This window comes from Orcinus orca, chromosome 1 (assembly GCF_937001465.1).
Source record: "Orcinus orca chromosome 1, mOrcOrc1.1, whole genome shotgun sequence".
In the NCBI taxonomy this organism is placed as follows: Eukaryota; Metazoa; Chordata; class Mammalia; order Artiodactyla; family Delphinidae; genus Orcinus; species Orcinus orca.
This window is the reverse complement of record NC_064559.1, coordinates 47,610,568-47,628,740: the sequence shown is the minus strand read 5'-3', so window position 1 is coordinate 47,628,740 and position 18,173 is coordinate 47,610,568. Positions and strand designations below refer to the sequence as shown.

Here is an 18,173-nt window from a genome sequence, read left to right as displayed (position 1 = left end):
TAAAGTTTTAGAATTTCTTTATAAAACCGTTACCTATTTTTGTTAGATTTGTTCCTCTGTATCTTACATTTTTGGTAGCTGTTATAAATAATATCTTTTCTTAAATGGATTTTCTGTTACTTGGTGGTAAATAGAAATCCAGACTTTTGTATATGGATTTTGCTACATTTTTCTATAAATTCTCATAACTTATCTGCAAATTCTATTGGGTTTTCTATGCAGTCATATCATATGGGAATGATGGTGTCTTATTTCTTCCTTTTTAATCCTTAACCTTTTATTTCTTCTTTTACTTCTACTGCTGAGGCCAGAATCTCTAGAACAAAGCTAAATAAAAGTGATGACAGTGGCACCCTTGTCTTGTTTCTAATTTTAAAGGAAATGCTTTAGCATTTCACTATCAAATATCATGTTTGTTACAGTCTGCTTTGGTGTTTGGTTTTTCTTGTTGCTTAATTTTGGTTTGTGGGTAGCATTCATTGGGTTGAGAAAGTTTTCTTGCTTTCCTAGATGGTGAATATTACAAAATTTTTTGCATCTATTGAAATGAACACATGGTTTTTCTCCATTAATATGTTATTGTGATAAAATACATTTATAGATTTTTCTAATGTTGAACTAATTTTCCACTCTTGGTATAAACCCAACTTAGACAGGATAAAATATCTCTTTAACATTGCTGGATTCAGTTTGCTAGTACTTTGCCTAGGATTTTTACATCTATGAAAACATGGGTAAGATTTGCCAGTATTTTCCTTCCTTGTATTGCCCTTCTAAGATTTTAGTATTCAGTTATGTTAACCTCATAAAACAAGTTGGAAAGTACTTGCTGTTTTTCTAATAGCTCAAAGAGTATACAGAATGTTGGAGTTTTCTGTTCATTAAATAGGTGGTAGAACTAATCTAGAAAATCTTCTAGGCCTAATGGTTTCTTTGTGGAAAGATTTTTTTAACTACTGACTAAATTTCTTTAATGGTTCTAGGAACATACAGATTTCTCTTTCTTCATGAATCAGATTGTTGTATCTTTTCCCTAAGATTTTTTAATATTTTACCTAATTTCTCAAATTTATTAGTATAAACATTTATAGTATTTTTGTTCTTAACATTAGTTTTATCATTATTTATATATTCTCTTTTTCATTTCTTATAGTGTTTGCATGATCAGTCTTACCAGATTTTATTGATTTTTAGAATATTTTAGGAGAATTAAATATTGGATTGATTTATTCTTTTTACTTCAGTTTTTATTTTATTAATTTCTATCTTATTTGTATTACTTTGTTCCTTCATCTCTTGTTGGGTTTATGCTATTTATTTCCCTAGTGACTTAATTTCGCCGCTTAGCTTATCTAGTAGTATGCAACCTTCAATGTCTTCTAAATTTCCATTATTATTTCTTTCTTGGCCCTTGAGTTATTTATAATTGTGATTTTTATTTTCAAAATATATGGCAATTTTTGAGTTATCTTTTTGGTGTTGATATCTGTCTAGTTGTGCTATAATCTGAGAATCCAGTCTGTATGATACCATACTGTTAAATGTTTTGAGGCTTGCTTTATATCCTATATGGGTTTAATTTTTGTAACTATTCCATGTGTGCCTGAGGAAGAATATGTGTTCTGCAGCTACAGTAGTTCTTTTTTGTTTTTAATTTTTCCTCTCCTAACTTATTTTAGATTGAGATTGAGATATTTTCCTCTCATTTCATTAATTTCTCCTCCAATAGCTATTAGTTGTCATTGGAATATATGTATATAACTTAACAAAGTTTTAATTTAGCAAACATTTTTACTCTCTGCAAACCAATACAAGGACCTTAGAATGATTTAACTCAGTCACGTCACATCCCAAACTAAATGTTATTGTTATACTATATTTTAGTTCTATCTTGATTTTCTAATTCTTTAGACATTGTTACCATTTTACAAGGCCAATAATTTTTTAAGATTCACCCACATGTTTAACATTTTCCTTGTTCACCACTGCTTTCTGCATCTTAAATCTTCTTTCTGGTATCCTTTTCCTTCTCCTTGAAGTACAGAAACTTAGATGCTTCTTTAGTAGGTATCTGCTTGTAGAAAATTCTCTCAGTTTTCGTTTGTCTGAAAATGTCTCCATTGACTCTCCTTGTTGAAAGTAAGTTTTGCCAGTTAAAGAATTTTAGGAGGGCAGTTTTATTTCAGCACTTTAAAGATATTCTGGCTTTGATTTCACTCTTGAAAACTCAGCTGTACTATGTTGTTCTTTTTTAGTGATCTATCCTTTCTCTCTGCTGTTTTTATGGTCTCATAATTCTAAAATAATATATTTTGCAGGGCTTCCCTGGTGGCGCAGTGATTGAGAGTCCGCCTGGTGATGCAGGGGACACAGGTTCGTGCCCCGGTCCGGGAAGATCCCACATGCCGCGGAGCGGCTGGGCCCGTGAGCCATGGCCGCTGAGCCTGCGCATCCGGAGCCTGTGCTCCGCAACGGGAAAGGCCACAACAGTGAGAAGCCCGCGTACCGCAAAAAAAACAAAAAAACAGACAAACAAAAAATATATAAATATCTTTTGCAGTTTAACTATGATGTATCAAGTGAATTTCTTTTTACTTACCCTGCTTGGGATTCATTGGAATCTATATCTGAAGACTGGTATCATTTACAGATTCTTGAAAATTCTCAGCCATATTCTGTCCAAATACTGCCTCTCCCCTATTCTCTTTCAAATCTACTCCTGGAATTCCAACAAGCATATATTAAGTCTTCTCATCCCTTCCACCACATGTCTAAACCTCTCCTTCATATTTTCCATCTCTTTGACTTTCTATACCGAATTAAGGATAAATCTTCAACTCTATATTCCAGTTTATTAATCTGCTCTTATACTGTCTGCATTTCTAAGTTAAAGCATCATATTTTTTTCATTTCTACAAATGACTCACACATCCCTATTTCAGAGTTTCATATATACAGAGAATCACATTTTTCCAAAGCACTTTTATTACAGGCCAATTCAATTCATGTTATTTTTGATTAAGCTATTATTGAACTTAGTATATGAGTCTCTTTGTTATTAGGAAAGTCGGCTGGAATCACATAGAAATATTCTGTCTCATTTATAAAACCCCATGAAATGCCCTGCTCCAGAGCCTTCTTACCCCTGAATCTCAGTCTTTACAATCTTTTTAGGTCAAGTCAGAAGTCTAAACCCTTAGTTATAGTTGGGAATATTCCACAGGCCTGCAGTTTGGGGCTTTATGCTTCTCTGGTACAAAAATCTCATTTCTTTATAAGGGTCTTTCAACTGGAGATTTTGAATGACAAAGTTTAAACTCTCTAGCTATGCTACCCCATGCTCCTTTTTTCTCCTCCTCACTCCATTTTGAAGACTATGATTTTCCCATTTTGCTGCTGCAGGAAGCACACACTCCTCCACCAGGATTTTGGGATGGAAGCCCAGTGCTCACTGCGTGCCAGTCCCAAGCTCCACAGGTGGTGCTCCTACCACCAAGTGTTTGAGACCCTGCGCCCGACAGCGAACATCGTCCGCTGGGCCTGGAGTGGACAGCTGTCAGGTAACTGCCCTGCAGGCTGCAAGGAGAAACCTGGGTTGGACTCCAGGCCTGCAAATAAACTCGTGGCCATCTGCGTTCCCTTCATGACTCAGCCGCTCTTCATGAAAGGATTCACTGTGTGTGAGGAGCAGGAGGCTAGACGATCTGAAAGAAGGAACAGCAGAGGAAAGCTGCAGAGATGATTAAGTCATTGAAATCAAGGTGCAAAGGAAGCTGTTAGAGGCTGCTGCTGCTCTGTAGCAATAGGAAGAGAATGCTCCACGTAAAGAATAATCATCTCGTGGGAAGGTTAATCTTTGTGTACACCATGCAAACACCACGTAACAAAACAGTACTAAAGCACCTTACTAGGATCTCAGAGAAAAGCAGTAATATAGAACAGGCTGAGTAAATGTTGAGTTTGTAACTTGAAGTCCTCTTCTAGTTTAGAATAGTAGAAAAAGGACTTGGGTCTGAATTCTTGTTCCACACTTTCTATTTTGGGGCCCACTGGCAAACATTTAACCATTTCTAAGCTTCAGTTCTCTTATTTGAACAATGGGCATAATTATAACTATGTCTCTATGAAAATCAGAGATGATACATATAAAGAAATGATACAGAAATTACTAGTTACCTCCTGGTATCCATTTTCCCCTTCTTTCCTGGTAATAAGAACTATGATTTTATCTGGGCACATCCCCACTCAGAGAAAAGGATACACTCCTTTAAGTAACACACCTATGAATGTATAAGATTGGGATATATATATATATAATAATAATATACAATGATATATAAGAAATGTTGCACGTGATTCCCATGAAGTGCTCTTAAAACAAGGGGATTGGGTGGCCTTTGTTCCTTCTTACTTCCTGGAAGTTAGATGATATGGCCAGTAACCATTTAGGACTAGGAAGACAAAGGATATATTTGTCTCTGAGTTAAGTCAAAGTAGAGATTCAGAGTAAAGAGTTGGAAGAACACTGGGCTCCTAATGATACTATGGAATCACCATACTGGCCTTGGGCTCTTTATCTCCAAATTCCTTTACGGGGAAAAAGAATTTTCTCGTGTGTTTAAGTCAATATTATTTTGAGTTTCTGTTTTAAATCACATTCAACCAAACAATTCTGATGCAAAAAATTAGGCTTCCTATCGACCAACATTAAAATTCCACATTTTTTTGACCCAGAATCCCACTTTTAAAAATATATCTTATAAATGTACTGAGATATGTACATAAAATATATAATCAAAAATACGTATTGCATCATTGTGATATCAAAAGACTGGAAACAAACTAAATGTTCAGCAGTAGGAGATTGGTTAAGCAAATGACTTGTACTCAAGTGGTATATTTTTATGCAGCTGTTAGCTTGAGAAATCTATATGGAATAATCTTCAAGTGGAGTAAATTCCCATTTGGGGGAAGAAAGATTATGTACTTTGTTTTCCAAAGATAGCTGAAACAATATCTCCCATCTCGTGATGTGACCTTGATACTCTTCCCATCAAGATATGGGGGTTGGTCTCCTTCTCTTGAATCTGGGTAGCAGAAATGACACTGCGTGACCTCCAGGGCTAAGTCAGAAAGGTGAGGCAGCTTTCTCCTTGTTGACCAGAAGGCTCAAGCCCAGAGCCCAAAGTCACCATGTAGAGGCCACCATGGTGTGAGGAAACCACAGCACGTGGAGGGGCCATAAGTAGGTGCTCTGCTCAGCAGTCTCAGTCTTCAACGCCACCCAGTCCAGGGACCAGACATGGGAGTGAATGAGCCTTCGATGATTCCAGCCTTCAAGTCTTTTGAACTGAGGATCCAGATATCACAGAGCAGAAGAAAGTCATCCCTGCTGTGCCCTTTCTGAATCTCTGAGTCACAGAGTTGGTGAGCGTAGGAAAATGGTTGTCTTTTTATGTCATGAAGCTTGGGGTTGCACAGTAATAGCATGTTTTTTGTGTGTGTATAAAAATTTTCAAGAAGAGTTTACAATAAAGCCTTTAACCTTGATTGTTTCTGGAGAGTGAGACAGGAGATCTAGAGTGGGGAAAAGACTTAGCTTTCACTGTGTGCTATTTCATAACATTTCGATTTTTCTTTTATTATGTGCATGTATTATTGCACCTTTCAAGTATGTATAAAAAAGGACATTTATTAGGAAGATGTGACCAGAGTCAAGCAGGCCTGCCAGCTCCCACTAGCGACATGACTCTAAAAGCCCGAATCCCCATTGAGCGCATGTGCTAAAAAGTCCAAAGAAGATGAAGATAATATTACAGGCATTCCAGTTTTTAAAATTAGGGAACATGTTACCAACTTCATCAAGTATAGTATCTCACTATGATAAATCTCTATCACTTTCTTTTCCACAATGAATTATTAATTTAAAAAAATTACCACCATCTAGCCTAGTGCCTAGGATCTAAAACGGCATTATTTCAATCATAGATTAAGGTGCACATTGAACACAACTTTCACTTTACATCTTCCAAACAGCAAGCTGGCCACGGGCTTAAGCCCCTGTCCCGTGTAACCAAGGGAGGCATTGGGCAGTCAGGTGAGAACCTAAAATGTGAAAGGTAGAAAGTCCATCTTCCCCAATCACTGCAGGAAAGCATGTGTCCTTAGAATTCATACAAGTGCTCTGAAATCTGGTAATGACAGGAAAAGAAGCAGAAACACCCTTACCCATCCTCTTCGCCAGACTGTAAAGTTAATGGAGAAAAGGGGATGTAACCATTAACTCAGAGGACTTATTCCAAACAATACTAGGAAATAGGGATAGAAATGATAAACCAAAACAACTAAAGTACTTAATCATGTTCTACAACAACTTCCTTAAGCATTTTAAAGTATCCTCCCATTTCCTTAAATTTACAAAACTCTTTTAGGAGGAGTTGTAGCAAGAGACAACCAGTTCTCTATAAAAATTACTCAGCAACTAAACAGTACATGATACAGAATTTTCTAATTCCATAACTTCTAAATAGGAATAATGGATGCTTTACAAACATCCTGAGGGAGAGACTGGCCCTTTTTGGACATTTAGAGAACATTAGTTCTGGGAATTTCTGTAGAAAAATCATTTTACTTTGCTCTATTACAAAACAATCTCAGTACAGAGCAACAGGAAGCCATGTATCCGGGAAGGGGATGGGGGGTGGGAGTCGCTCACTGAGGTTGGGATCAGTGGTTAGTCCAGGGATTGACTCTGAATATCATTAAAAGACTTCCTCATATAACGAGGTTCATGAAAATAATTGGGAATAATCCATATTTTCCACCCAAAGGAAGTTTTTTTTTTCTACTAAGAAGAAGGGAATTCCCACACTGAGGGCAGGAGGCACCTAAAAACAGTGGGCCCCATGCAAGCTGCTGCAAAGTGCTAGCTTGTGCTCAGCGCCCCCTTTGCCTGTAACCAGGGCAGATCTATAGCAAAACATGAAGGAGCACAAAGTGGGGGCTCCAGAAAGATTTTCTGAATGAATGCATGAATGAATGAATATCAAGGAAGCCCCAAACCTCTTCAGGCTTCCCAGAAGACACAAACTCATCAATAAGCATCAGGTCCCCCAACTACCTGACTTGATCCTTCACCTTCTTGCAAGGACCTCTAGCTCCTGTAGAGCTCCCCCGACCCCCATCACCCCACGTGAGCTGGTCGTCTTAATCTCTCCTAGCCGCTTAGTCACTCCCTGCCCATAGCACTTCTTTGTTGATTGCCAAATGACCAGGCGTGTCATACTCAGAATTTCCACCCCCCTGCCCTTCCTGCCTGGAATAAGTCTGATGGGATAATTTTTCTCTTAGAGGTTTTCTCAGCATCCTGCACAGCCCACCCACACTCTGCCTTGCCATCTCCGCCCCACCCAGCTGGTGCACGCCATGCAGATCTGGTCCCCGTGTGCTGATATTAACTTGAATTACTTCCCAGGAGACTCCTGGTATGAATCACCGGACTTCTCCTCCGCCAGGCCTATTGTCATGGACTGAATGTTTGCGCTCCCCCCAAATTCGTATGTTGACATCCTAGCCTCCAATGTGATCGTATAAAAATTCTAAGTGATAAGAAAACTGTATGTTTTAGTTTAACTGGCAGCTTTCCTTTGTTTCTCTTAGAATACATAAAATCATGGTGTATCTTGGATTTGATAAAATACCGTATTTTAAATTAACAGCAACTGAAGCAATTTTTAATATATTTTATACTTGCAACAAATCACGTGCCTCCTATTTTAAACTGTTTATAGGTCTTTCCTTCCTAATCTGTTGTCACTCTTGAAGAAGAGTAAGAACAGAAGCTCGTTTACTTGGGACTGTGGTTCTTCGGAGAAACAAGACCACAGCTCCATTTGGTGTGGAGTTCTGTGAGACAGGTCCCCAGGGACACACACTCCCTGGGTCCTCAAACAAATATCTTGAAAACAGCCCCACCCGGCTAGTCTTCTTTCATCTTTCCCTTACCAAAGTTAGCTCGTCTTTCCTCCCAAAATCTCTGAGACCTACTAAAGTAGAATATATACCCAGATCCATTTTATCTAACAAATACTCCGTACCTGCACTTACCAGGTCCCAAGGTCCACAATGAAGATACACTGGGGAACACAGAATGCTTCCTGCTAACGAGGAACTTAAAATCTACTGAGACAAATTACTAATTTCAAAAGGAAAAAATTACTCTACAATGGAGAAACTGGAAACACATGAACCTGTGTTAACATGTTGATCAAAATTAGCATCACCAGAAAGGAGCAAACAGACATCAGCCTCCAGATGGATCCCAAAGACATCTGACTTAGTATTCCAGCCCAAATGCCTAAACAGAAGCTAATCATGAGGAAACATCAGAGAAACCAAACTGAGGGACATCTTATAAATGACTGGCCTGTAGAGTTTTTTAAAGGTCAGTGGTTCAGTGGTGTGAAAGATAAAGAAAGGCTGAAATTAAATATTTATTCAGATTAAAGGAGATAAAAGGGATGGAATGACTTAATGCAATAAATGATCCTGGGCTGGAGCCTGTTCTTAAAAAGAAAGGAAGAAGGAAGAAAGAAAATTCTGTAAAGGCATTATTAGAACAATTCAGGAAGTGGAAATGTAGATTGTAAATTCAAGTAGTATTGTATCAGTGTTAAATTTCCTGAATTTGATAACTGAACTGCTGCAGGTACGTAAGAAAATATTCTTGTTCCTAGGAAAAATACAGAGTCATGAGGTATGCAAACTATCTTAAAACAGCTCAAAAAATAATAATACATATATACACACATATAGAAAAAGAGAATGATAATGCAAATATGACAAAATGTTGGTATAAAAAATTCTTTGTATTATTCTTGCAACTTTCCTGTAATGCTTTAACTTACTTCAAAATAAAAAGTAAAAAACAGATAATCCCCATGAAAGTCTTTTGTATATACTTGTAAGGTTGTAGCACAATTAAAAAGAACTCTATTCTTAGTTGCCACATGATCCAGCAATCCCACTCCTAGGCATATATCCAGACAAAACTCTATTTCAAAAAGACACATGCACCCCTACGTTCATCGCAGCACTATTCACAATAGCCAGGACATGGAAACAACCTAAATGTCCATCGACAGATGAATGGATAAAGAAGATGTGGTACAAATATACCACGGAATACTACTCAACAATAAAAATGAATGAAATAATACCATTTGCAGAAACATGGATGGACCTAGAGATTCTCATACTAAGCGAAGTAAGTCAGAAAGAGAAAGACAAATACCGTATGCTATCACTTATATGTGGAATCAAAACATGACACAAATGAACTTATCTACGAAACAGACTCGCAGACAGACTGTGAGACAGACACAGACTCACGAAACAGACTCACAGTCTGTTCTCTAACAGACTTGTGGTTGCCAAAGGGGGAGGGGATGGATTGGGAGTTTGGGATTAGCAGATGCAAACTATTATATATAGGATGGATAAACAACAAGGTCCTACTATACAGCATAGGGAACTATATTCAATATCCTGTGATAAACCATAATGGAAAAGAATATGAAAAAGAATGTATAATATGTGTATAACTGAATCACTTTGCTGTACAGCAGAAGTTAGCACAACACTGTAAATCAATCATACTTGAATAAATTAAACTTTAAAGAAAGAGAACTCTATTCTTAAACTAAAAAAAAAAATCCAATGAGAGGTACAGACAAGTAAACTTGCAAACCTGGGGTTAAGAGTTCTAACACATTAACCTCCAGATCTTGAGAAATGAACCTGAATGAAGTCAAGATCAGAGAGGGAGTTGTCAGAATTAAACATAACTAATTAAATGTGAATTAAGAGCAAAAAAAAAAATTCCCCTCTGTTTCAACATTCCTAGGATTACATTTTATTAAGAGATTGGCATTTTCATAATCAACATAATTCCCTCAAATCCTTTTTGGAAACAGGTGAAGTATAAGTAAATTAACAGATGTGTGATTCTTATCTTGGTCTCTTTCTCAGCCACATGCATTGCATTAGCCAATTATTCCAGAAACTCTAAATGAACTGAAAATGGCAATTCTTCAGTCAACTTGTCTTACACTCTGCCCTCCATATGAATCCCCCTTCCTTTCTCTAAACATCGAAACATCAGTTTTTGTGTTTCTTTCAGACTTTACATGGAGATTTATGAGTCGATCATCTTGGGGATTATATCTGTATGGTTGACAGAAGATGACACAACATTTTTCCAATCTCTGAACACCCAGAACACTGGTGGTGGCATCCCATGAAGTCAACAGTGACAAAGGTAAAAAACAAAAAAGATTTTGGCTTAAATTTAAAATTTGTGTTTATTTTGGTGACTTAAAATATGACTTCTCTCCCTACTTTTTGGACATAATTTATATCCATTCCACTCTTGCTCATGTACTCTAGTTCATAAGAATAGTGGTTATGTAAGGATAGAAAGGAAAATGACAGGGCAACTAAAAATCTGAGGCTAGAGTTGCCAAACGCCCTGCTTTTGACCAACTCCTGGAGGAAAGAACTTCAAGATTCCTTTGGAACCGGGCCAGTCTTTGCTCCAAAAGTACTGGCCACCTGTCACAGAGGCACCAACAGAACTCCTGGCCAGATTTGGGGCAACTGAAACAAATGATCATCAACTTCGAGGAGATGAATCACAGCCACCAAGCAGGGAGCCAGTGGTGCCTTACAGCCAGGGGAAGCAAAGACAACAGACCAGCGGGGAAGGAAGGTCTGGTTTTAATTCTCAGTGGCACCATATGGCAGCTCAGTGAAGGGCTGCGAGTTGGGAGAAGGTCATTGCTTGACATATAATCACCAGTAGCGGCAACCTACCGTGGAAGCTAGTGGAGATCCAAGAGCTACTGCAGCCTTTTCAAGAAACAATTCAAACCATGGTCAGAACAATACCACCTATATTTCACCTCCCTCCTTAGTGCACGTTCTGACCTAGAGCTGAACACAGAGACACTTGTAAACACTTCTTAAGTTAATGTTAGCTACACAAGTGTTGGCCACATGGTTTGTTTTGAGAGCCTATTTAACTGAAAGCTGGAATCTGGGCCAGTAAAGCTTTCATTTTAGCACCCTTCTCCAACATAGCTCCCCTGATGGCTTAACTGGGAAAGAGAAAGTATCCAGAAAGAGACAGCAAACTGGAGACCATTCTGCTATTCACAAGCTCCTGTCTCTTTCCAACCCCCAGTGACCTTCAAAGCTGTCTGCTGCACAGAAACCCAGGCAGACTCCATCTCTACTATCAGCTCTTATTTAAGGTGCCAGCCAGTACGTGCAAAACCAACTTCCTCATTCCAATTGGCTGACATGATATTTGACACATGGTCAGAGACCACTCTTAGTAATCCAAGGCATCACAATCTTACACCTCCCCTTAGCTCTCAATGTAATTATATAGTATCTTTATGCAATTCTCTGAGCTGTCTGTCTTGTCTCACTTTTAGAATGTGTAAACCCTATGTGTAAAATCCATATGTGAGACACAAGTGGGCAGCAGTCTGATCTGTTGGTCAATATGCTCCCAGATTGTTATATAAACCAATAATGAAGTGACCTGACCACTATAGTTTGGCAGGAAATGCAAATTGTACAAATTCCCTGCACTTACCCTGGCTCTTATTATAAAATACTTTATTATAATTCAGAATACTGTTATCTCCAAGAAGGATGTAAGAGAAGGAAAAGGGCAGAGAAAGAATGATATTTCTTTGTCCTTCCTTATGCCTTCTGAAAACACATTTCTCAGAACCCTCTTCCCCAAAAAGAAGAAAGAAAAATAGAATAACAAAGAAAAGAAAGAGAGCAGAGATTCCCCCAAATCTCTCCTGAATCCCATCACATCCACAGCTTACAACATTTCTGCTGCCTCCTTCTTTAGGATGGTGAGTACAAATGATTTTTAATCCACTATCCTTACAAGCATTTTTGTGCAGATGTCTTTATAAGTGATTAGAACCACTGAAAAATGTTATCTGCTAATACAAACAAAGAAAAGAAACTATTTCGTTAGAGATTTTGATAGTCACGAAATCTAAATGAAACTGTGTACGTGGTATCCTACAGCATCTAGGGTTATCAGAGGAGAAAAATGAAAACACCATAGTGGATTACATTTCAAAATTCTTTTTCTTAAGAGAGAGAAAAAAAGATTGAATCTAATTTGCATAATGAGGGTGGATTACTCTTTGAAACAATGAATCACTGTTTTATTGAACTTAGTGTCATGACAAAAAAACTGTATGTTTTCAGTGTGGCTGTGGGATTCTAATAAACGTGAAATTCATCCTCACTGTGTACTTTAAAATGCACTCCATTTCCATCATCACATAAGCAAAATAAGAGACGGGATCCTACAGAAGAGAATTCCAATTCCCCTGCTTCTGGGAAAAGAAGCATAAGGTCTCAGTTTGGGGTCCCGACTCTGTAACCAGATAAGCCCCTGAGGAACTGGGAGGAAACCATTAGTTATCTTTGGGGGCCTCAGTTTTATCATAAAATGTAAATAAATAAAGTCGATATTGATGAGAGAATCTATTAAAATAACTTATTTACCCTTTCCTGAATATTTATTGAGCCCCTTCCTACTAGGCACTTCAGTGCCAGAATCCGAGGATACGATCAGAAGACAGGCTCTGTTAGCAAAGAGGTAATTTTAAAACCTTTACAAGAAAGCTATGGAAGACGCATGAAACCACACCAAAGAAGTCTTGCCCAGATCACAGCCCCCAGGAGACCCTACTGGAAGAGGGTAAGGTCTGTTACAAACTTTGAAAAACAGGCAAGTAAGAGTAGAGAGGCAATCTGGATCTAGCAAAGAGCATTAACAAGGACCCAGAAATCAGAGAGAGTTGTGGTCCCCTGGAAGGCAGCTCAACATGATTACAGCATGGGGCATAAAGGAGGAGGGAGGACAAATAGGGCTGGAGAACTAGCAGAAGCCCTTTATCTTGAAGGGCATTGTGTGCCATTTCAAGATGTATAGACTTTACCTTCAAAGGCCATCAGAAGTTTAGAAGTAGCAAAGCCTGATTTTATTTAAAGAAAGATGGATACTATGTGGGTCATGGATTATTGGGGGTTGAGATTGAGGGCAGAGCAATCCATTAGGAGATGGGAGAGTACAGTGACCTGAACTAAGGACATGGCAGAGAGGATAGGGAAAAGCGAAAAAACTCTGGAGGATTAAGAAAGAAGATTTGACAGAATTTAAATAATAACTTGATATGAATGGTAGCAGAGAGGTCCATGTTTCTGTTCTGAGGGAATGGTTCATGGTGGTAGGAACATGGGAGATGCAGCTGGCTGAGAAAAGGGAAGAGAAGGTAGTGAGTTCTGTGAGATTTACAAATTAGAGGAATCTCTGGACCATCCACATGAAGATGTCTAGGAGGCCACTAGGTGTGGAGCTCTGGAGAAACAATCAGGGGTAGAATTAAGAGTTGGGAGTCATCTGCACACATATGGTAACTGAAGCTACAGGAATGGACAAGACCATTTAGGGTGAGGTTGTCCAATGAGAAGAAGGTCCAATCTAGATTCCCTGGGAAACACCACTTTTAAGGATTATGAAGTGAGAAAGAAGTAAGCCAAAGAGAAGACAACAAGGTAAGAAGAAAATTACCTCAGCATATTCACCGAAGTTAATATGTTGTCAAGAAATTATAATGAGTTAGAATTAAGAGGAATTCTTAAGAGAGAGGAATTATGGATCCAAGTGAAGACACTCTTATAAAAAAGGAAAGTGTGGTCCACATGATGGAATGCAGCAGAAAGATCACTGTATAGAAGTTGTCAAAGTGCCACTGGATTTAATGACTGGAATTGCTGGTGACCTTGGCGAGGAAACTTTCAATGGAGAGGAGGTTAGGGAAACCAGATTACAGAAACCAGAGGAGGAATGAATGCAGGTGAGAATGCAAAAGTGGCAAATGTAGACCATTCTCTCAAACAGCTTGACTCTAAGTCCTTGAGAGCTAACACTATTGTATCCCCAGGTCTAAAACATAACAAGTGAGAAATAAACATCCACTGAATTAATGCTAAATTAAGGGGAAGAAGATGAGATAAAGGCTACTGGGACGATAAAGTCAAGGAAGAGGATGGGATCCAGAGAAGAAACTGAGAAGTTTACTTTAGGCAAGATGAAATCTCTCTTCCATCCAGATAGGATTAAAGGAGGCAAGGAAATTGAAACCATGGTCATCAAATGGCTTCCATTTTCTTGCTGAATTCAGAAGCAAGGTGATATGCTGAAAATGTCAGTGGAGATGATGGAGTAAGTAGACTTACAAGAGTGGAGAACAGAACAAGAACAACTAACTGGGAAACAGAAGGATCACTGGGCCCACTTGAGGGTAGAGAGCTCAACTCGCGTGGCAAAATTAGCATGAGTGTGTGTTAGGGGAATGAGGAGGGGAATGAACCAGACCCCAAAGTAGAGACTGCAGGAAGACTGATCTGGGATTGGTTTTTTTCTAGGTGAGTACAACAAAAAAGACAAGGGAAATCTAAGGTATCTGCAACTGGGCCAGGCTAGAAGGAACGGAAGAACAAAAGGGACTTTGGTAGCAAGTAGGATCAATGAGGTCTTACAGAGGACAAAGATAAGATTGTAGAGGGCATGACAGAGTGAGAGTTGAAGGCTCCTTATAGCAGGACATCCTATGTAAATGCAAGGTAAATACACATCTAATCCTGGCGCTTTTCTGGATGGCCGTTAACACGGAGCCATAACCGAACTCTCCAACTCCGTCTCAGTGCCCCCCCAGGCTCTCAGAACACTGCCTTGTTTCTGAACCCCCTGGGCTTCTTTTGTGATGCTGGGCTTCTAAAGAGTAGAGAGAGGCAGTATTTTACTCACTTTCAGAACAGAATTCCTGCCATTAGAAAGATATTGACATCTTTGGTGAATGAAGAGATAAAAGTATACCTCCATGTATTTGCATATCTTCTAATTTGGTGAAATGCAGACTATTTTGCTCATTTTCCCTGCACAGGTACATGTGGAACATTCTTAGTTCTGAAATCCACAGAGCAAGTCCCCGCCCCTGGGCCGTGAAGTCATTATATTGAAAGTTAGAAAACAAGCTGAAGAAGAAACCATGTGGCTGATGTGAAGAAGTGAGGCTTCGGTGGCAGATGACAAGTCACACTGTTTTCAGGGCACCTTCTGAGTGTGTAGAGGATTTGGTGAATTAAGTAAAAGGCTATTTATGTGAAACTATGAAAATATCCTGAGTCCCAGATGCAGACATCATAGATGTATGTGAAAGTCAAACAGAAATTCTAACTCATTATAATTTCTTGACAACATATCAACTTCAGTGAATATGCTGAAGATCTTAAAATGTCAAAGGTGATGCTATGAAAATGAATTCTTACTCCAAACCTCATATTGTCATGGGTGGCTTTATTTATAGGCACATGGTGGTTTCTGAGGTCATATACAGTTAATAAAATGTGACAAAATGGTTTTTTTATGGACTCAATAACCCTTAGTTACTACATTTATCTCAGAGTCAAGATGATTTAAAAATTTCCACTGTGATTATAAATTATCAGTCACTAAAATTTTTATCATTCCCTGAATTACACCAAAGATCCAGGAGGGAATTATATAGCAAGCCTGGAGTAAGGTGAGTCGTCCTGCAAATTGCCATGCTGTGTGGCAAAGCAGCCGGACAGAATGTTTTCAAAGCATTTTACTGCGGGACATGAAGATGGGTGTTGAAATACTATTTATAACTCCAAGTTTGGGGATTTTTTTTTTCAGTAGTGAGATTTCAGTGTTAAATAAGGATAAACTTCATTAATTCAGAAAGCCCTAACATGAAAATTTAATTGAAAGAACAGCTGGTTTGTGAGACAACCAAAAGGAAAAGCAAGGTTAGAAAAGGACAATTGGTACCACTCAAGTGGTAGAGGTGTGCAGAAGGGCAGCAGTTGGGTTTGAAATCTCAGGGCTTCAGCAGGATTGAATCAAGGTTTTATGGGGCTTGGAGCTTATATAACTTGGGGGAACCCACTTTAAGAAAAGGAATACAAGATTCCAAATGTAAAATTAAGTATGAAAGTGAATATTTACTTAGAATGAGAAAATTACTGTATAAATAATTATAACACATTAATAAACTTGTTTTATAATCAAGTCATTATAAGAAATTTTCAAAGGCTGAGAAATGCCACAAACATCCAAAATCCAGAAAAAAACATTTTATTAACTACCTGACATACTTCTATAAACTTACTTTCTTAGATTTTGTTAAAATGGCCATCATCAAACAATCTACAAATAATAAATGCTGAAGAGGGTGTGGAACCCTCTTATACTATTGGTGGGAATGTAAATTGATACAGCCACTATGGAGTACAGTATGGAGGTTCCTTAAAAGACTAAAAATAGAGTTACCGTATGATCTAGTGATTCCACTCCTGGGCATATATCCAGAGAAAACTCTACTTTGAAAAGACACATGCACTCCAACGTTCAGTGCAGCACTATTTACAATAGCCAAGACATGGAAGCAATCTAAATGTCCACCGACAGATGAATGGATACAGAAGAGGTGGCACATATACAGAATGGAATATTACTCGGCCATAAAAAAGAATGAAATAACGTCATTTGCAGCAACATGAATGGACCTAGAGATTATCATACTAAGTGAAGTAAGTCAGACAGAGAAAGACAAATATCATATGATATCGCTTATATATGGAATCTGAAAAAAATTACAAATAACTTATTTACAAAACAGAAATAGACCCACAGACATAGAGGACAAACTTATGGTTACCAAAGGGGAAGGGACGGGGAGGGATAAATTGGGAGTTTGGGATTAACATACACACTCTACTATATATAGAACAGATAACCAACAAGGACCTACCGTATAGCACAGAGAGCTATACTCAATATTTTGTATCAGGGAAAAGAAGCTTAAAAAGAGTATATATGTAATATATATATAACCAAATCACTGTGCTGTACAACTGAAACTAACACATTGTAAATCAACTATACTTCAATAAAAAAATTTAATAAAAATTAAAAAAAACTCTGATCACCTCTTCATATGGCAATTATTTTACAGTATCTCATGTATAACGAGAAGAGAAATATAATTTAGTCTTTCCTCAACTAAGGTTGGCTGGAATTTTCTTTTTATTATTAATAATGTAGAAAGCTTTCAAGCCATTTCACTGTGTTGCTAACAGTTTTGAATGCCATTTCAAATGGATCTGCCAGACTTTGTGAAGCCAAGATGCCTTCGGTCTGCTAGAACACAAGCTGAGGTGTTGGGATGCAGAAAACTTCCATGCACTCAGACACAGTGCCTCTGGTTGTGCTCTTCAGAGAGCAATTCTGATATATTCTGTTCCATGTGATTCCCATAGAAAAAAGGAAGTGTCCAATAGCTTTGGACACTATTATATTCAATTGTATTCACTATATTACCAAGTATGTTTCTAATAGAAGTTTTGTTTTGCCCAGGAATTTATGAGAGAACTAAATCATCCACTTAAAATCATGTCTGATGACTGGAAGTATTTTCCACAGACAAGTTTCGATTATTGTTGCTCCTCTGCACCTCAGTTACTTCTGAGACCAGCTACGCAGCAGAACCCTCGGTCCTTCACCTGTGTGTCAAGTGGACCACAAGAGTAATAAACTATACATGGAAGTGACTATGAACCACATTTTTCCCACTATCCCCAAACTAAGTGTATCCCCAAGTCAGCCTCCTCTTAACCAGATCCCAGATACAACCATTGCCACTCTATCACCACCCGAAATAAGGGGAAGAGGGATGGAGGGCAAGTTGGCTACGTGGTCTTAGCCCATTGCTGATGAAATATTTTCCCTTTGCATGTTTTACCAAAACAGATGGGAATACATTGCAATGGGACCCCAGCAGGGGGACTGAAGCTTAAGCTTGCTTAACTTCCAAGTCAATCTGCCTCTGGCCTGGGTCAGGTCACTCTCTGCCACTAAGTCTATGGCTCTGGAAAAATCTTAGTTTGTCTCAATTCAGTTTCCCCTTTGTCAGATGAGGCTACGGCTAATAATAGGTGTTTCATGGGGTTGTTGTGAGCTCTGAATGAGTTAACTCATGGAA

At 38.4% G+C, this 18,173-nt stretch overlaps 1 protein-coding gene across 8 annotated transcripts in view; it reads right to left on the bottom strand.

Moving 5' to 3' along the window:
• Nucleotides 1-18,173, bottom strand: part of COLGALT2 (collagen beta(1-O)galactosyltransferase 2) — a 147,417-nt gene that overhangs the window by 108,428 nt on the left and 20,816 nt on the right. The window lies entirely within an intron of this gene.